Here is a 21,879-nt window from a genome sequence, read left to right as displayed (position 1 = left end):
ATAGAAATATTAAAAAGGGTAGGAAGATTTTTCTGTTTAGCAAAAGTGACAAAAAGCAGAGTTCAGAGTACTTGACGTCTCAACACAAAAGTTTTGTCTCAAGTACAGATAGTGTTGAGGATCAGTGGACAAAGTTCAAAACGACCGTACAATATGGATTAGATGAGCATGTGCCAAGTAAGATCTTAAGAGATGGAAAAGAGTCACCGTGGTACAACAACCGAGTTAGAAAACTGCTGCGGAAGCAAAGGGAACTCCATAGCAAACATAAACATAGCCAAAGCCTTGCAGACAAACAAAAATTATGAGAAGCGAAATGTAGTGTGAGGAGGGATATGCGAGAGGCATTCAATGAATTCGAAAGTAAATTTCTATGTACTGACTTGGCAGAAAATCGTAAGAAATTTTGGTCTTACGTCAAAGCGGTAGGTGGATCAAAACAGAATGTCCAGACACTCTGTGACCAAAATGGTACTGAAACAGAGGATGACAGACTAAAGTCCGAAATACTAAATGTCTTTTTCCAAAGCTGTTTCACAGAGGAAGACTGCACTGTAGTTCCCTCTCTAGATTGTCGCACAGATGACAAAATGGTAGATATCGAAATAGACGACAGAGGGATAGAGAGACAATTAAAATCGCTCAAAAGAGGAAAGGCCTCTGGACCTGATGGGATACCAGTTCGATTTTACACAGAGTAGGCGGAGGAACTTGCCCCCTTCTTGCAGTGGTTTACCGTAGGTCTCTAGAAGAGCGTAATGTTCCAAAGGATTGGAAGAGGGCACAGGGAGGTCGAACAGATGTGCAGAACTATAGACCTATATCTCTAACGTCGATCAGTTGTAGAATTTTGGAACACGTATTATGTTCGAGTATAATGAGTTTTCCGGGGACTAGTAATCTACTCTGTAGGAATCAGCATGGGTTTCGAAAAAGACGATCGTGTGAAACCCAGCTCGCCCTATTTGTCCACGAGACTCAGAGGGCCATAGACACGGGTTCCCAGGTAGATGCCGTGTTTCTTAACTTCCGCAAGGCGTTCGATACAGTTCCCCACAGTCAAATGGTTCAAATGGCTCTGAGCACTATGGGACTCAACTGCTGAGGTCATTAGTCCCCTAGAACTTAGAACTAGTTAAACCTAACTAACCTAAGGACATCACAAACGTCCATGCCCGAGGCAGGATTCGAACCTGCGACCGTAGCGGTCTTGCGGTTCCAGACTGCAGCGCCTTTAACCGCACGGCCACTTCGGCCGGCTCCCCACAGTCGTTTGATGAACAAAGTAAGAGCATATTGACTATCAGACCAAAATTGTGTGTTTGGATTGAAGATTTCCTAGATAACAGAACGCAGCATGTCACTCTCAATGGAGAGAAGTCTTCCGAAGTAAGAACGATTTCAGGTGTGCCGCAGGGGATTGTCGTAGGGCCGTTGCTGTTCACAATATATGTAAATGACCTTGTGAATAACATCAGAAGTTCATTGAGGCTCTTTGCGGATGATGCTGTGGTATATCGAGAGGTTGTAACAATGGAAAATTGTACTAAAATGCGGGAGGATCTGCAACGAATTAACGCATGGTCCAGAGAATGGCAATGGAATCTCAGTGTAGACAAGTGTAATGTGCTGCGAATGCATAGAAAGAAAGATCCTTTATCATTTAGCTACAATATAGCAAGTCAGTAAGTGGAAGCAGTTAATTCCATAAATTATCTGGGAGTAGACATTAGGAGTGATTTAAAATGGAATGATCACAAAGTTAATCATCGGTAAAGCAGATTCATTGGAAGAATCCTAAGGAAATGCAATCCGAAAACAAAGGAAGTAGGTTACAGTACACTTGTTCGCACACTGCTTGAATATTGCTCACCAGTGTGGGATCCGTACAAGATAGGGTTGACAGAAGAGATAGAGAAGATCCAACGGAGAGCAGCGTGTTTCGTTACAGGATCATTTAGTAATCGCGAAAGCGTTACTGAGATGATAGATAAACTCCAGTGGAAGACTTTGCAGGAGAGACGCTCAGTAGCTCGGTACGGGCTTTTGTTGAACTTTCGAGAACATACCTCCACCGAGGAGTCAAGCAGTATATTGCTCCCTCCTACGTATATTTCGCGAAGAGACCATGAGGATAAAATCAGAGAGATTAGAGCCCACACGGAGGCATACCGACAATCTTTCTTTCCACGAACAATACGAGACTGGAATAGAAGGGAGAACCGATAGAGGTACTCAAGGTACCCTCCGCCACACACCGTCAGGTGGCTTGCGGAGTGTGGATGTAGAGCAAACAGCGTGTTTGTTAAGTTTTCTGAAACACTACTTTCAATACCAACCGTCATGTCCGTACTGTCCCGATGAGCTGTAGGCCTATGAATTGACAGAGGTACATTAGATATCTGTTTAACTGCTTCCAATCTCAACACAGAAGCAACCATTTCATTGCATGTAGGTAATGGAAGCTTGCTGCCGATATTATGGGGTTTCTGTTCCATGGAAATTATTTCAGAAATTTTGAACGATGCCGAATTATTCGTTTTTCCATCATGGTGCTTGAACGGAAGTATACAGACACTGAGAACACTCACGGTTTTTAAAACACGCTGTGATGGTTTCGTTCCAAAGGCCTTTTCGGCTTGTTAGGTACGACAGACTCATTTGACAATATTGGGCCACACACCAAACATTTCGGTGTAGGCTTGCCGTCTTTGCCTGTCCACGTAAATCCAAAATTTGTATATATTTCTTTATAGTGGCGCTTATGTTGGCCATCGTCTGATCCTGTTTTTATGTCTTTCCCGATGTTCGATGACTAACGGTTTGCAACCGTTATTCTCTTTCGAATATTGGTATATTCCTCTCCATTCTTCATATTTAGAAGAGCTGTCGAGGTGTAAAACTATTTTTTCCCTTATTACAAAACTGTCCATGATCAAAAGGGAGCACTAGCAACTAGAAAACACACGAAACTACTGAAACCAGTATTAAAATGTATTTAATAGTGAAACAGACCATCAACGACTGGTCACTAAAAAGTGAAAATGGCTGAGTAGTTGATGTTGTCGTCTTATGTATGTATATGGAACTAATAAAAGGAAGACCCCAGAATTTCCACAAATCCATTTTGAGTATCTACCGCAGTTTGTTACTGGCAGACGCGAGTATTCCGACGAAAAGGCAAAGGTAGAGTCCATGCAGAATACTATGGCCAGTAAATGCGCGGACACGAGGGCACAGGTGAGGTGATCAGCAGTGGTGGGGGTTACAGACGGGCATTTTAGGGGAAATGCGGAGCGCTGGAGGGGAACTGCCATTCTAAACTGAAGCCAACACTCGTACTTTTTGTAAGTATTAAGTGGGGTCCTTCACGCCCATACTTGCATTTTGACCATTCAAAAAGAGCTGTCATCCCTGCTTTGGTTAGTATCAAAAAAGAATACCGCAGAAAATGTAGTGATTTATTTTCGTCTGGCTTGTTTTACATTTGTAACTATCGGAGAAGCGTCGTGAGTTGTGAATTTTGAGTAAAACCTACACATTTCTCTGATCGCCGTGTTAATATTTCCTCCTTTTGCCGAAACACAGCGGAGTTTACACAGTCTCACCTCACTAACACGTTGTACAGAGACGATTGCGAGAGAATTCTTAAACAGTGGTTTACTAAGTTTAGTAAGAGAGGAACTGAGGAAAAGCAAGGTCACGACACACACAGTACAAAACCAAATGTATAATGTCTTCACTTATGTTCCAAAATCCATAGCATTTCTCGTTTCACCAGCTTTTCACCAGCGGAGCCCTTAAAAATTACTTTCTTTCGTCGAAAAATCTGTAGTTAGTGGAATAACGCAGTAGATTATGAAGTTTTGCGTAACGATATGGCAAAATACTCTCCTCCTTGCGCGTTATTTGCCAAAATGTCTGAAATCGTTTATGATACATGAGCAATGCTAGGGATATTTCACTCTGACTTTATCCCTGGCGCAGTCTCGAGACTGGTGACTCTGCGCAATTCTAAACAACAGTTCAATATGTTAACTAAAATTCATATGCAAAAAAACATATTATGTAATATGCACCAAACACAAAATCATAGCGAACCCTGTTTCTTATTGCAAACTTTCCAGAATTTCGCGCGGTGCCATACTTCCACCTAAATATCGCAATAAATGATCATTAACGAAATGGACACATAATCATGTTCCTGACACACGAAGCTACAAAAATTTTTTTACCAAATAGTCTCTGTAAAATCGTTTGAGAAAGATTGCAGGGTATCCGCCTTCGATTATGTCAGCGCCGACCGGCCAGAAGGTGCGAACTCTTGTCAGCCTCCACTTCTGAGCGAACGAACGAAGGAATTCTGTCAAAGCTTTTGACGAAAACTGGTCACTGCGCTTTGGCCATCGTATCCTGTCCGTACTGTAACGGTGGCCGTGGCGACTAAGAACGAAAGGATGCCAAAGGCCACAAAAAATTGGAAGCGTTTCTGTGAATATTATTCATGGAATGAAGGATCTTTCCTTTTAGAATTTAATGCCAAAAGTATACAGTTATTATGATACGACACAGAACTCTCATTCAGCAGGATGACGGTGTCCGGCCATCCAGATTTAGATTCTCAGTCATTTCCGTAAATCGCTCCAGGCAGATGCAGGGATAGTTCCTTTCAAGGGGCACGGCCTATTTCCTTCTCCATCCTTGACACAATCCGAGGCTGTGCCCAATCTCTAATGACATCGGTTCAAACCGGACGTTAAGCCCAATCTTCCTTCCTTCCTTATTACGATACATGTTTAGAGACGTATAATCACGTATAATGATGGGCGTCTTCTTACAAATTGGGCTAATTCAAGAACAGATTTGACGATAATTTTTTTACGTTCTAGATGTTTTATCTGCGTAAGGTTAGAAGACATTAAAATCCTCGTGACACGTCTAACATGTAATTGCGACGCACTTCTGTGTCACGCCGCGGCAGTTGAGAAACACTGCCCTAGACGACGGTGCAATGGAGCACAACGTGGTGAACTTGCAGCTGCCACTTTTCAGGAGCTACCCTAAATGTTTTATCGATTATTGGTACACTTGTATAACTATTTCATGATCACGAGTACCAATGAGGCGAATCCAGGAGGTGCTTGCAAGACGTAATTTTAGTCGATTTAAGCCAATAATTAAACGAAAGGTCTACTGTAAGTGGCATATAAACTGATCCAATTTACCATTATATAGTATGTCTTCTAGATGCCCCTTTCCATGACGCTAGCAGGAGCTAATGTGGATACACAAGCTGCGACATTGTCGCGAATACAACAGTGACCCGTATATGCAATATGTTTCCTTTACTTTACGTCTATGGTCACAAACTTTTTGTTAACAGATTACCGGTTTCGGTCTATAATGACCATCATCAGATTTGCTTCATAAAAACAAAGTCCTAATGTACTGCTGCCATACAGGCATCCTCAAATGTTAAATACTTGTGCTGATTCAGCATTTAACATTTGACGATGCCACTATGGCTGCAGTACATTAGGACTTCGTTTTTATGAAGCAAATCTGATGATGGTCATTGTAGAGCGAAACCGATAATCTGTTAACTAAAAGTTTGTGACCACAGACGTAAAGGAAGCATAATGTGGATACCATGAATATACTAGAAAATTCATAACTTAGCCCTAAAGCCGTTCTGGTTCATGCAATAGTAAGAAAATGTATGTACCTTATCTTGCTTGTTACGTTACGCCTTTGCTTGTCGCAATATCAGTATTTTCAGTCAAAATAAACATTATAATCAGTATTATGCCATAAAGGCACTATCTTAATTTTTTTATTTTACAATATGTTATCACAAAATGGCTCTGAGCACTATGGGACTTAACATCTGTGGTCATCAGTCCCCTAGGACTTAGAACTACTTGAACGTAACTAACCTAAGGACATCACACACATCCATGCCCGAGGCAGGATTCGAACCTGCGACCGTAGCAGTCCCGCGGTTCCGGACTGCGCACCTAGAACCACTAGACCACCGCGGCCGGCTATGTTATCACAACTGAACACATTTTACGATATTTACTTGTAAGTATTATCGTTAAACTGCTTCAAAAAATTGCCAATGTACTATAACTTGTGAGGAAAGAAATTAAATATATTTCCAAAGACAATAGAAAGGAAATAATTACACTACACTGCACTACTGCGTGGAGAAAGTGAGCTTCGGCAATAAGGCAATGCTTAACCAACCGATTTAGGTCGTCACTGAGATGGGTGGACGAAGGAACAGCGAAACAGCCGCAGCTAAACCAAGACCAGGAGACCCCATGCGGACTAGGAGCGCCGGCCTTTGCTGAGGGTTGTAGTAAAAGAATCGCATGTAATCGCGGAAGAAATAACTCGTCAAGTTAAAAGCGCTGCCATCCGACCATCTAGCACAATGTGCATAGGGAGTTAGAAAGACTGGAGTATAATGGCCAAGCAGCTTCTCATAGGCCATACATGTCTGTAGTCAATGGTAACGGAAGCTTCAGGTGGCCACTTGGCTTACTTCCTCAACAACAGTGCACTCGCCATGCAAAATAACAGTCTCTGAATATGAAAGTTTTGCATCGTCATTCTAGCTAGGTAGTTTTTTTCTTTCTTTTTTTTGTGGTTTTAGGGCACATAACTACAGTGGTCATTAGCGCCCAGTCTATGAATGCAGTGCGAGGCACGAGGTTAAAACAGCAATTAAAAAGGACAACACTATAAAAGGCACATTAGCTAGGTAGTGTTGCAACTTGTGTGCATATTATTAGCTTCGGAAAACAATAACGCAACGTTCATAGCTTCTGTTCGTTATCTCTTGTGCTTTCCCGTTCCTTCTAGCGCCGATGAAGAGGTAGTTTTATGTTGTACGCGCCTTTCGTTATTAAAGAAAGGTTGGTATCTATGTAGAAGGGCAAAAGGAATATACTAGCGACGATTCAACTGATAAATGATTAAGAGAGGAAGACTGGATAAGTAGAAAGTGAATTATTAGAGAACATGAAAGGAAGTTGAATATCAGGAAATTCAATTCTGCTGAGTTTTTCGCTATTAACATGTTGCGGTACATGAGTGTGTCAAGAGCTGAGTAAAGAGAGGAGGTTAGAGCAGTATCTAGTTAGATGGAGATAGTAATAGTCCACTGTAGCTGCAACATCTTTAATTTTTTGAACATACTATTTATTAATGTTGACATCTTATTTAATAATACCCTAGAAACGATCCATTAGAGTGTCATGCTTTGTTAGGGTGTAGTAGAAACAGCAGCTGAGAAACGTGTGACATGAATCAAGCTCGGATTCTAACATAAAGCGGAAGTTAGGGCATAATAGATATCTGAATTTGTCTGTATAATCATGTAATCGTACGGCCAATGCACAAAGCTATCACCTGGAACCCCCATAATTATGCACAGTCATTTGAAGGTGCGTTGTCTCGCAGTCACGATTTAAATTGTTTTGAGATATGATCTATGCTAAGTTCTCATTGCATGTAACTGTTATAGGTATACATAACAAGTTAAGTTTTTATAACGTAATTTTGTTGAAAGAGCGGCCACTTAACCACAAATTAACATGTTCAATGGAAGACGTTGCGTAATAATAATTTTTATGGAATGGAGTGTTGGCGAGAATGTCGGCCGCTGAGGCCAATAGTCACTCTCAAAATGGTTCAAATGGCTCCGGGCACTATGGAACTTAACATCTGAGGTCATCAGTCCCCTAGACTTAGAACTACGTAAACCTAACTAACCTAAAGACATCACACACATCCATGCCAGAGGCAGGATTCGAACCTGCAACCGTAGCAGCTGCGTGGTTCCACACTGAAGGGCCTAGAACCGCTCGGTCACAACGGCCGGCCTATTCACTCTCAACTAAAACATTTTTCTCTATTTCTTACTGATATATAGGTGAAGAAATATTTAACCCGGGTCCTCTGATAGGCAGCCAGCCGAGCTGACCACTCAGCTACAACGACAGACAATAAATACAATAATAACGCAATAATAAATCAAATTTATATTTAATAAAAATAATATACTCTTCCCCCACAACGATGGTGTACACACATAAGCGCTGAGGAGACATTCCATCGTGGTGTGCGTGTGACACCGAAATACGAGTAGTGAAGGACGGCGGCATGGCTTTCAAAACTGCTGCAAGCACTTATCCAGTTCCAAGAAATAAGTTCAGTTATTTACATGTTTTCAGAATTTTTTTACCTCAAAACGGAATAAGGAAATTTATGATCATTTCTCGTTGTTAGAAACAGTTTTTTTTTTTCGGCGTGATAGTTAAGGAGTAGCGACGTACAGAATTTTAATTGGCCGAGAGGTAGAACCTTCGTCATAAATTCAATAATGAGACTAGAGTGGCAGGAAAGGACAGGACTGCTTATCTCCAGAAAAAATTCCCTACGTTGAGGCACAGGTCAAGTGTCCAGGATGTGAGATCGATCCTCAATAACGACTGGCTGTTGTTGACGACGAGGACGACTAGTTCTGAGAAAATTGTACCTGGATTTTTTTGAATCACCCTACATTTTTTCGGTAGTAATACTGAATTTTATATTAGAAAAATGATAACCAAGCATTTTATTTTTTACTTTCAGATTGTAATTTGTACTGTAAATAAGGTCTTTCTTCTTACACGTCGGGCCTAAGAGCCACTTCAGCATTCTTTAGATTGTTGATTATTTAGGTAGTTCTTTTTAACCAAAGAAAAAGTCGAAAAGGCAGGAGAGGAGCCTGCCTATAGACCCTGTGATTTTAAGGTTTCTCTATCGACTGCAACTTAATTAAAAAATCGTCAAACTTTAGAGTGGCGGTTATCCCCGTCCTTTCACTACTCCTGGTACCTTAGCCGACAAGACTCTGAGAACAAGGTATTCTGACAGAACTTCGCGCTCCAGAATAAACGCAAGCATTTTTCTCACAGCGTTCGCTACACATTTTATACTGAATATCTGAATATATCCATACCTTTTGTTGTTGTCTTGGAAACCGGAGATGGCGGATGAATGCTGAAACATTAAAAAGAACAATTATTTATTGTTAACGATTTCAGACTAATTGGTAGCAACATGAATAAATAACATAGCTGATATGCGAAAGAATAAAGCTGGATTATTGTACTGGGAAGATATAAGAATTACACTACGTTACATCACGTTTGTCATATGCAATGAATGGAGGGGGGAGAGGGGGGCACTATAACTAAAAAAAAGCGAAGGTCATATATTAAATGTTTGTATACTGAATTAAAGTGACTTAAAATTACGAAAAACTGTCATATTACAGAGCTAACTCTAAATGTAATATATCGTAGACCATTAATTTCCGGTTTCTGTGAAGTTTATGTTCAGTGGAGTAGGACGAGTTCTTCAGTAGAAACTTATTAGATTCATTATCTAACCATAATAGATTGAGAACACCGCAGCTGATTTCATATATACCACTGAAGTAAAAAACTGTAAACAAACTTTTTCATGAATGCGTTATGTCATCGTCGTTGGTTTCAGGTTTCGAACCATCTTCAGATGGCAGCAAGGATTTCTTGTACAAATTTTCACTTTTCTGCTCCTATAATATACCAGAATATACATGATTTTCTAATCTTCAGAAGCCTTTACATTATATAAAAGGCCTTTACATTTTACCTGCTTGAGGAAAGGTTTTCCTTTATACATTGCACCATAGCTGTCTTCAGCCATGATATCAAGAATGCTGAACATGATCTTGACTAAAGAGAATATGGCGGACATGTCAACTAGTGATTCTGTTGGTTGCACAAAAGAGCAATATGGTGCAGTAATGACATGCTTCTACAGCTATGACGTACATTATAGTAATGATTTTTTTTCATTTTAGCCTAGTTAGTGGTGGCAAGTACACATTTACTCTTTAAAAATTGTGGTAATGTAAACTGAAAGATTTCTATATGAAGAAAGTGTTATATCAACTAACTAGCATAGCTATGACAGTTACATATTCCCTTTATCTGTACAGAAATACGTAAATAACACATTAGATTTTAAAAAATGTAAAAGAAGTTAATTATGACCCAACCCCCAAAATATAGCTACAATTTAGAAAGAAGTACTGAAAGAATGTTACTTCCTCTTATCCTTAAATGAAAAGTCTGAATGCACAATCATGAACCCTTCAGCCCATTAAATTTCAGGCATGCAGCCGCGCAAATAAAATTTCCCCCACCGATATTTCAGCCGCTTATCGTCCGGCCATCCTAAGAGTGAGTCAAAAGACTGACAAGATGCCAAGCGCGGCCTTTTATGCTTCACCGCTAAAGTTTCTGCATTTTAAGATAATTTTCGAATAAAAAATAGCTATAAGCCTAATAAAAGTACTCAAGATATTTCCTTTCTGAACAAAGCTCAATTCGTGTCTTTCGATATACTTACCTTGTACGCAAATATACAAGTAAACGAAATAATCTCATTAACCAAAAAAATATATAAAACGCACGTTTTTGTACGTAAAGCTATTAAATTGTGGAAATTGTGGTGATAGTGCACGACTATTTCAGCTTTAACCACAAGTTGTTTGTGTACAAAAAGTGAGTCCCAGTGGGAACTACTCTTCTAACCAATATCCTCGTGCATTGTCTAGAAACATGTTGTGTCAGAGTTAATGCAGTAATAACAAAAAAGATTAATTATTACAAACTATGTGTGGATGGTATGCTTATCTTCTATAACGGAACATCAAAGAAAATAGATTGTTTTGCAAAATAACTTAGCAACCTCCCTCATCAGATAAAGTCCACTCTGTAACATGAAACACACAATGCTATTATCTTCCTCGATTTATAGATTAGCAAACAAAATGGCAAGCATAAATTTCAAGTACACAGAAAATCCAGTACAACTAGTGTCAGCGTCTATGGCACTTCTCGTCATGCAAGCTCCGTAATATGGCTTTTTATAGATGAAAAAGCTTGCACAGGATAGAGTAGCATGGAGAGCTGCATCAAACCAGTCTCAGGACTGAAGACCACAACAACAACAACATAGTGTGGTACTCACTAGAGTCGAAAAAGTTCCATTGGATGCGGAATACAGAGCTTAACATAATAAACCTAACAGCTGAGAATAATGATTATATATCTGGTATAACAAACACTGTTTACAGCGGCTTCACAAAACTCGAAAAAGTAATCGGTCGATTGACTTAAAATTTTGACACAACATTGCATTCGAATACTCACGTGTTGTTATACCTGGAAGACGATTTGATTATATGTTTTCGAAAATCAAAATGTGATTTACTTTTATTCCCATTCTAGCATTCGATTTAATTCATAGCTTTCGTTTGGTATGTGTTCTGACTATCTGCTTTCTAAAATAGATTTTATTTCTTTGGTTTCTTTCCTGTTGATCGTCATCTATGTTTTCGTGGGCCACATTACGAGTGTTACGAGATGAATAGGAAGACAAAAGGTGGTGTTTTCGTTCACACTGTGGTGCATAATCAGTGAGCGAAGGAGATTTGATACTGAGTGTTGTATTCACTTCATTTATTTTATTTTGGAAATGATTTAAGTATCTGTTTTTTATGTATTCAGTTCTTTTTTTTCAGTAATCGTCGTCTTGATTTTCGCCGACCATAGTATGAGTTTCATGAACTGAATCAAGAAGAAAAAGAGCATCACAATCGTCTCAACACTGCCAACAACCATTAGATCAACAGTGAAGAAGTATGCAGATGCAATATCTGAATGATAGGGCTCTATGTCATCGAATCGCTTTATCATACGAACCGGATATTGAATAAATACGTCTTGTGGATTCATTTAAATTGGAAAAATGGACAAAGTTTATACGCATTGAAAAACTCTGAGATTTAAAGGGGTAACACCGGGAATGTGCTGCCTGAAGCTACCTGAATTCGAGCTGCCAAAGCAAGCACTGAAACTTTTGTTAATTGGAACTACTAATGATTCCTCAAAAACATTATCAATTACTACATCTGTTTTCAGAGGACTTCACTCTGCGTTAACGTTACAGTGGAACATTTGATCCCGACATTTAAAATACAGGAACAAACTTACCACCACTTCTTTGCTTGATTTTCCGAGCAGTAACCATAAATTTCTCCAAATCTACGTCATCGGAGATGAAAATGACCGACAGAATGCACGCTCTTAAATCTCTACTGGAATCAGAAATTATATTGCTGAGTCGTTGCAAAAAAATGTTACGTGATGATTATTTAATTCAAATGTTCAAAAATGCGATTTATGTTATGCTATTTGAGAGCCATAGAATTGTTACTGACGCTGTACAAACACCAACCAGTGAGCATGTCAGACGATATAACGCGCCAACAATTCATGAGGTGGCAACAGTCATGGTTGAAGAAGAATTTCATCCTAGCAGTATCGTTTTGCTGTGCAGAAATGAACAACTACAAAGAATTGCTGACATTCGTGGATGGCACATTCCATCGTAGAATCTTAGAGAGATTCCAAACGGTCAAGATGGTAATCATTTCAACATCAAAAGGATAAACATAGTCAGACAGAAAAGCACAGGCAAAAAAATTAGTTCAGTGAATTATCATTCCTATCGGATTATTGTATGTAAAAATATTCTGAGATGTCGGCAGCTTTTCCATCGGTTGCTCCCCAATGTATACGTGGGAATAAGAGTCGGAACAACTAGTATTCATTAGGATTAATCAAAAGAAACTGACATCAGAAGAACATATACATATAAGCAACATAGTAAATATTACAATATTGCTTGCGACATATACTGGTAGTCTACGACATGCACGAATATGTACAGAATGCTATTAAGAATGAGCGAAAATATGATCGTCCTGTTTTTTTTTTTTTTTTTTTTTTTTTTTTACATATCAATGCTGAGTACAGAAATTCTCTGAAGTACATAAAAAAATTAATAAATACGTCAACAAAAGGCAGAGATGTTGCCGTATCTGGCGTTTCAACAAGAAGTAATTTACATGAAATCTCTCAATATCAAATCGACAAATAGATCAGCAACAACGAAACTGCGTAGCGTATTTTAGGATTTCCAATCAACGAGAGGGATCCAAGTGTCTATCTTGTTGTCCATCCTGAAAACCGATAAATAATGCATTTTACGAAAAAAAAACCATACAGACCAGTGAAACCCATCAACCAAACATAAGATTAACAGCGTTTTTCTATTGTGTCAAACAGCTGATTTTGCAAGATCATTGATGGTGCAGACATTCGACGTATTACACTTGAATCGTAACATGAAAGAATTTTGAAAGAAGGAACAAAGGTGAAACAGTGGCTGGACAACCTGAAATATTATCACCAAATATGCAGTGTATGTCCAAACAACGCTGAATGCCTTCATTTGCGGCTGCTTCTCATTACCGTTCGTGGTCCTGAATCGTTTACACATTTAACGAACAGTGGATGGAATAGTACACAATACGTGTAGGAGTGCACGTGAGGTGCTTCATTTCCTAGAAACGACGATCACTGGGACAAGTCAATTGAGGATTCATCCGCCACTTCTAATCCATTTCAGATATGTCCTATGCAACTGTGGGACAAATACAAAGACCGTGGCCAAAGATATTCTGCACAGAATGTGTTAATAAACCCAAATCATGGCTTGGATTTCATAGAAGAAATGTACAATGAAGAGCTAATCTTCATTGAGGATCTTTGTCTTGCAATGTTTGGCACGTTGTTGGCACAGTTGACAATGACAGCTCTAAAATGGTCCATCAGTGCCACATTCGACAAGGAACTGGTCACAGGACAATCAATCATCCTACAGAAATGACTTACAGCTTTTCAACAAGGAAATAAACCCTAATTCCTTCCAAAACGAAAGATGCCATTTGACACCATCATACAGGCTGTGGCCAACCAATACAACGGATTATACGTTTTGGACGCTCCAGATGGAACTCTAAAAACGTTCTTAATTTCCTTGGTTCAGGCTAAAACCCGTTGAAACTTCCAGATTGCTGTTGCTTTTGATTCTTCATGCACTGGTGCCACGTTGACGCAAGGAGGGAGTGCTGCTCATTGAGCTCTCTCAGTGTACGTGCGATTTACAGAAAACTCGAATGTGGTATTTCAAGAACATCAGGAACCGGAAAGTTCCTTCAGGCGTGCAAAACCATTGTATGAGATGAATGTGCAGTGGCTCACAGAAAACCACTGGATACCTTACACCATACACTGAAAGACTTTCAGGGTCAGTGCTACTACTATCTGGTGACTTCAGGCAATCTGTTCCAGTTATACCTCATTCAACGTCAGTAGATGAACTGCATGCCTGCTTGAAATATTCTGTTTGGAGAACAGTCAGAAAAATACATTTAACAACAAAATTCAGCTTCTGACCGTCCAGCACCTGAAATATTTTCAAGACAATTATTCGAGGTCAGTAACAACACTGTACCTACATTCCAGGAACAGGAAAAATCATCTGCCCATTTAATTTCTGCAACATCGTGAATTGCAAAGAAGAAATACTAGACGAGGTTTTCCAAAACATCGCAACGAACTATCGAATTCACGGATGGTTGAGCGGGAGAGGCATTCTAGCGGCTAAAAGCGTCGGCGTGCGCGATATCAACTACATCATTGTAAACAGACGTACAGGTGCGACAGTGAAATACAGACCCATTTACTCTACGATGAATCAAAACAAAGTAGAGAACTTTCCAATTGAACTGAGTAATTCTCTCGACGATTACCCACACACATTCCGAATTTGAGAACTGGAGTGCAGATTATATTACTCCGAAACACCAATCAGCGAAAGTTATGCAATGGCCACGATTAGTACTTAAAAACTGACGACCAGTCTAACTGAAGCAACAATTATGACTGGAATTCGTAAGAATGAAGACGTACTACTTCCAGAATACCACTTGTTTCTACCGGCATGGCGTTCGAGTCCAAACACTTCAATTTCTAGTTGCATTCACTATGACTACCAGTAAAGCACAAGTGCAATTTTTGCAAGTGCGTGGTTTGAATTTAGAAAACGGTTATTTCTGTCTTGGGCAGTTGTACGGCATATGCTCCAGATGTGACAAATGTTCGAATTTTATGTTTACGCAGAAAACTGACAAAAATTCTTATCAGTCCAATATAATTACAATAAAAATAATTTTCTGTCAAAGCATCTTTTTTTCTCCTTCCCTGTCAATATTTATAGCCACAGCAACACAAAGCAGTGCACTGAATTGAATGATGTGTTTTCTCATTGAGTCTGTTTCTCAGAATACTTTTTACTTTCGCATTCATTTCACGTTACATTTAACCACAGTGAAGCACAGCCAGGTGTAGCTAGTACAATGACAAAAATACCTCTATGTAACAAACAGCACTTTAGCACAGTCATTCACCCATCCCCCTCCAAACTCAGGTAAACATAACTGCATATCATTCATCGGTAGTAGAAGTCTCACATCGAAGTGCAAACTTGTGCTGTGTTAACATGTCAAGACTAGTTTTTTCACAAATAATAAAATGACGTATAAACTATTTCGTTACTTTTATCTCCAAAATGAACCACACAACAACTGCTATTTCTAAACTCAGGTGCTCTGTGTATCCTACATTTTATATGAGTCAAACTGGTAATAGTTTCAACGTAAGATACAGAGAACACATGACTCCATTCAGGCTAAAATATTTAAGAAATCAACTTTTGCTGCTCACATAGCCCAACCTAGCGACATGTACAATAGTTTCAAGAAAGCTTCGAAAGATTACATTTAGTTCAGAAAAAGAGTATAGATGAATTTGACGTAACTATGTAATCTTCTGCGGATGGTGTCATGGTAATTGCATTCTACTACGTGTTCCACCATATCATTGTATAAAACACGTTTCGGGCTTCCTACCGTGGGCTTCCTCAGGGTAAACCTTAAGCAGTACAACACACAAAAATTTTAATAATAGTCGATGAATTTGTTCAAAGAATTGGAAATATATAGCGGCCTTGCTAAGTATCTGACAGTATCCTCAATGACCAAATAGAAATAAGAAACAAAATGCACCTACAAGTCGTCAATCCACTTCTGTATTTCTATACCAGTAAATGGGATTGCCATGATTAGCCCATTCAGTAAAGCAACCTTCATATTAACAGAAATTCAGTTTAGATTGTCACTGTTTTTTTAGAAATTAAATCTATAGTGACCACTGATCAAGTCTACAAAAAAGGAGTCTTTGTTATAATATACATCATAACTGTAGGAATGTGTCATTATGGCACATACGTTTTGTTTGGTGCAACCAAATCAACCCCTAGCTGGCACGACATCAGATATAAACAAATGTGTTTACCATCTTTTCTTTAGTCAATCCAATTTTCATCATGTTCCATACCCTGAATGCAGACTACTGTGTTGTGGTATCTACAGCAGAACCTTTCTTGGTGTAAGTAAAACGTAAACACCTTGTTTAAAAAATTTTGCATACAAAGAGGTCATGTATACTCTGTTATAGGACGAAAATAATGTAAAATTCGTGCAATAAGTTCTTGCTGCTGTCTGGTAATGGGCTCTGTGCTAGACATTAGTGACGGCAAAATAAAGCATTCATCAAAAAGTGTGACTGGTTACAGTTTTTTTCCTCAGATTTACATAATTGTTTTAGACTCAATCACATTATCTATGTGACATTTGATATGATATGCCAATGTGTTAAAAACATCTGTGTCCATGTAACTGGAATCTTTTTGTACTAATACTACCTCATAAGCCTTGTAGAGGCTCTTGTATAGCTGCTTCCCACTATTTTTTGAGGCAAGTGTAGCTCTGTGGGGTTTATAACCTCCTAGCTCCAATAGGAGTGGAGATACTGGCAAAATCATGATTTCTCAGCCTCTGCCAAGTATGCTCCCTTGTGTGTTGTGTACGAATACTATTACTACCCTCACTTACAGAGCAAGTAACCTGTCAGAAGTACAGCATAATTTGCAAGCCGCTGACATGTAAGCTTCATTGCATGGCAGGAATGTTGTCTTTGGCTTGCTTCAGTAACCTGCTTTGCAGGGGCAAAAAACAGTTTTCAAGCCCCTGAATGTAGACTGCCCTGCATACCACTTGTGTTGTGGGACTAGAATCAGCATGCTTCATCAGACTGGTGTGCAGGGGCTACATGTGCAGACATTTATGGCTGAGGAAAGGTTGAGATGGATAGAGGAGAGGATGGATAGAGAGGTAGGGACAGGATAGGACTGGGTAGGGAGAGCAGGGGGCAGGAATGGATGGTAAGATAGAGGAGGAAGGAGAGGGTGGACAAAGAGAGAGAAAGAGGAGATCAATAGGGAAAACAGAACGAGATGGATAGGACGGTGGTGGTGGTGGTGGTGGTGGTGGTGGTGGTGGAGGAGGAGGAGGAGATGGATGGGGTGGAGATGGAGGAAGGGATGAATATGGAGAGAGTGACAAAAGATGGATAGTCAGAGGTGGTAAGAGGAGATGAATAAAGTGAGTGAGCAGAAAAGGGCGAATAGGAAGAGGTAATAGAAAAAGTTGGACAAACATTGAGTTAAGAAGCGATGGACACAGAGAGAGGAGCGAGAAGGAGATAGAATTGGAGAGAGAGAGGACTGGATGGACAGAGACATGATGGAAGAGAGGATGGACAGAGAGAGCATGGGGAGGAAGATATGCATGAAATATATAATCTGTGAGTATTTGTCTGATCATAAACGTTTTAAGAGGTCTCTAATAGATGTACTAGGATGAACACCAAACGTGAATTGTACAGACACTTCAACTTAGAATCATTGTCCCTGCAACTTGAGTTTTCCAAATAATTATGCCATAGCTCTTCACTGAATGAAAACATGCTGACTAAACTAGTTTCTCCTTTTGTAAATCATATATAGCTGTAACCATTGTTACTTCAAGCACAGCTGATTAAGGTACTTCATAAATAGTAGGCTGTGGATTTCCAATTAAGGTTGTGATCTATGTATTGCCCCAAAGACGTATCTGCTTCTATTTTTTTGTTTCATTCTTTGATGACTGTTTTATAGCTCATTGAGGTGCAACAATCATATAATTCAGTGGCAGTCCATTTTTCTAGAACCATATATTGCTACCTTCTCAGGAAGGCTACTGACACTATTATTTACTCCTATACTTGCACTGTTCGCAAAAATGACAACATTTCATTTTTCTGAAACTGTAGATGGAGAATCTATTTTGTGTATTAAGGGGAAAAGAAGATCCAAAAGATAACTTTGTGGTTCCTCATTTGTGCTTGGTTCAGATTATGAGTGTGTATTATTGTATAATTGATACAGAACTGACGAACTCTGTTTACTGTCATTCAGTTACAAAGAAAACAATGAATCTGTTCAGTCCAATATTCGACAAAATACATACTTTTGCTTGAGGATATTATTTATCACATTATCAAAAGCCTTAATCAAGTAACAATGTTGCTAATAACTTCTCATCTATTGATTTTAGTATATTATGTGTAAAAGATAATAATGCACAAGTGGTTCACAACCTTTGAATTTCCTTCAATCCAGTACGTTTTCTACTTTGTTTGCTATGCTTACAGTTCATAAGGACTATTGTACAGCACATACTCTCAAAAATATTGCAAATTATTGGTAGTAATGAGATGGGTTACTAATTCTTCATTAACTTTTTCTGTCCATTTTTGTTAAGACACTTAAGGTAGAATTTTTAAACCTATCTGCAAAAGTACCACTGTGAAATAGTATGTTACAAAAGTAACTCAGCATGCTCCTATGTTCATATAGCCAACATTTCATTATTTTTAAAGCTAATTTTAATTATAAACACTTGAACATCTATTTCTGACACTGTTGCTAACACTGAAAACATGCTTTGGTGATGTGAGAAGGAGAAATTCATCAGTCGTTTTCAAGGATTTTCTTACAAACTCGTACGGTACCATTTAAGGATGCATTCAAATCTAAATTATATGCTACTGGCAGTGGGTAGTGATGAACACTGACATTTGGAGGTTTTGGGTATTTAATCTACCACCAATGGTTAAAGTTATTAGGAAAATAGTTTTCTAACCAGCTTATAACTATGCTACAGAATGCATTACATTTTTTGTTAGAAACCAAAGATGTTACATAGATCTTTCCAGTCTTCATTTCCCCAATTTTTATTGAATTCCTCATTTTTTCCTCTTTTTTATCTTTATAATTTTCCAAATATTTTGTGTATGTCACCTAACATAACAGTAGAAGAAGTGTAGTTGTGTTGAGTTTGCATCTATTCTTGGGCACCATGACCGACCTCATTTGAACTCTTCTGTCAGGAGAGTTAATTTCGAGTTGGAATGGCTGCGTATGTCATATTCAGGGTCACACATTGGTGTGGTTCCTGTTGATTCTGTCAATAGGTGGGATTATACTAGGCATGGCCTTCACCTCAACAGGAAATGGAAGGGGAAACTGGCTGGGAATATAGCAGGGAAGTTAGAGGGGGGCTGCACTGTCGTGAGTGATAAAATACCAGTGGCTATAGGGTTCTGAAAGGAGCCTTTTTTAGGGTATGGAGGACAGCAAGAAACCCACTTTTAAGATAGGTTAGGATTGAGACAAACCTTCAGTGTAAGAAAAAACTAAAAAACATAATTCTAGATAATTACATCACCATAAACAGCTGTTGGTTAAGAATTTTTAACAATCAGCAGAAATTTCAACTCTACCCAATTTTAACTCTGTCAATGGGAAATGTCAGCTGTCCTTATTGCATATTCGAGGACTGAGAAATAAAATTAATAAATTAATTATCTGCATAGACATCATTGACAAAAAACTGCAGGCAGCTGGTATACTTTGTGGTTTGTCAAAGGCTGACTGTGTAAATCACAAAATCCTTTTAAGTAAATTGGATTAGTATGGTGTAACAGGAAATGCTGCAAAATTGTTCAAATCTTATATCTCTTGCAGGAACCAAAGGGCGTTATTAGGAAAGAGACATGTATTAACCTATGAGGCATCATCCAACTGGGAATTAATTACATGTGGGGTACCACATGGTTCCATCTTAGGGCCCTTAGGTTTCATTGTGTATATCAATGACCTTTCATTAGTAACATTACCAGATGCCACGTTTGTTTTGTTTGCTGAAGGTACAAACATTGCAATAAATAATAAATCAAGTGTAGTCTTAGAAAGATGAGCTAATAAAATATTTGTGGACATAAATCACTAGTTCCTAGCCAATTCTCTGTCACTAAACTTTGAAAAAACACACTACATGCAGCTCAGGACTTGCAAGAGGTTTCCCAAGAGTATATGCCTGACATATGATGACAAGGAGATAGAAGAAGTGGACAGTGTTAAATTCTTGGGATTACAGCTTGATAATAAATTCAGCTGGAAGGAGCACACCACAGAACTGCTGAAGCGTCTAAAAAATCTCTATTTGCAATGCGAAATCTGTTAGACTTAGGGGATATAAAAATGAAAAAGCTGGCATACTATGTTTAATTTCACCCAATAATGTCTTATGGGATAATTTTTTGGGGTAATTCATCAAGCCAAGCTAAAGTATCACTTTTTCAAACCGACAGCTCAGTTCTTGGAATCAATACTAGAAATAAGATGATATTTTTACTACCTTATTAACAATTTTCTTTAATTTTAAATTCAGTGCGTTAAAGCGATTTTAGTACATGAGTGTTGTAAAATGATCCTTTCTTATAATAATAAAAAAGAAGAAAATAACGATCATTCCACTTGCGACCTGTGGATGGTACATTAGCTTACTTGTGTTAGTTGTAAATACTTGTCATGTATTATTGTTTTCGGACATGTTCTACATCCTGGAGAACCTCCTCACTACTGATCAATTGGAATTAAAGTAAATCTAATCTAAAGAGTTGACCGTCGTTACCTGAGAGTCTATTAAGCGTGGCAGTTATAGTATTGCTTTGCAGTCATGTTTTAAATCGCAGAGTTGTTTGTTCTCCTACCTTCTGTTCCAACTTGTGTAATGGAAGTAGATTACATGAAATATCAAGTTATAGGTGTGGATCCACCATGCTTTAATAACGAAATTCGGAAGATGCTGAGGAAGCAGAAGCTGTTGCGCTCTGGGTTGAAAAGGGAACGCGCAGTTGACGACAAGCAAATGTTAGCAGAGATTCGTGGGTCTGTGAAAACATTTATGGGCGAAGCATTCAACAACTACCACCGTCACACCTTAGCAAAATATCTGGCAGAGGACCAGAGAAAATTCTTGTCTTACGTAAAATCATTAAGCGGGTCTAAGGCTTACATTCATTCCCTTGTGACTGTAGGAAGATATAAGACGACTTAGACAATATTTTCAGTTGGTGTAGTAAATGGCAGCTAGCTCTAAATGTGGAGAAATGTAAGTTAATGCGGATGAGCAGAAAGAAAAAACGTGTGATGTTCGGATACATTATTACTGGTGTTCCACGTGACACACTCAAGTCGTTTAAATATCTGGGCACAACGGTGCAAAGCGATACGAAGTGGAGCGAGCAAGTGAGATCTGTGGTAGGAAAGGCGAATGATCGACTTCGTTTTATTGGGAGAAGTTTAGGAAAGACTGGTTCACCAGTAAAGAAGACCGCATACTGGAGGCTGGTGCGACCTATTCTTGAGAGCTGTTCGAGTGCTTGGGATCCATACGAGGTTGGATTGAAGGAAGCCATCGAAGCAGTTCAGAGTTTGCTACCAGTATGTTCGAACAACACCTAAGTGTTACGGAGATTTACGGGAACTCAAATGGGAATCCCAGGAGGGAAGGCGACGTTCGACGTTCTTTTCGAGAAATGTTATTGAGACAATTTAGAGAACTGGCATTTACAGCTG

The 21,879-nt window shown here is 38.9% G+C and overlaps 1 protein-coding gene across 2 annotated transcripts in view; it reads right to left on the bottom strand.

The window, feature by feature from the left end:
- Window positions 1-21,879, bottom strand: part of LOC126419152 (TWiK family of potassium channels protein 18) — a 1,284,255-nt gene that overhangs the window by 955,561 nt on the left and 306,815 nt on the right. For both annotated transcript variants that reach the window (XM_050086262.1, XM_050086263.1), the window contains exon 2: window positions 9,014-9,054. The gene's annotated coding sequence lies outside the window, so the exon portion shown is untranslated. The remainder of the gene's footprint in view (window positions 1-9,013; window positions 9,055-21,879) is intronic.

Source organism: Schistocerca serialis, chromosome 9 (assembly GCF_023864345.2).
Source record: "Schistocerca serialis cubense isolate TAMUIC-IGC-003099 chromosome 9, iqSchSeri2.2, whole genome shotgun sequence".
In the NCBI taxonomy this organism is placed as follows: domain Eukaryota; kingdom Metazoa; phylum Arthropoda; class Insecta; order Orthoptera; family Acrididae; genus Schistocerca; species Schistocerca serialis.
Note: the sequence above shows the minus strand (reverse complement) of the source record. Positions and strands in the feature narration are given on the sequence as shown.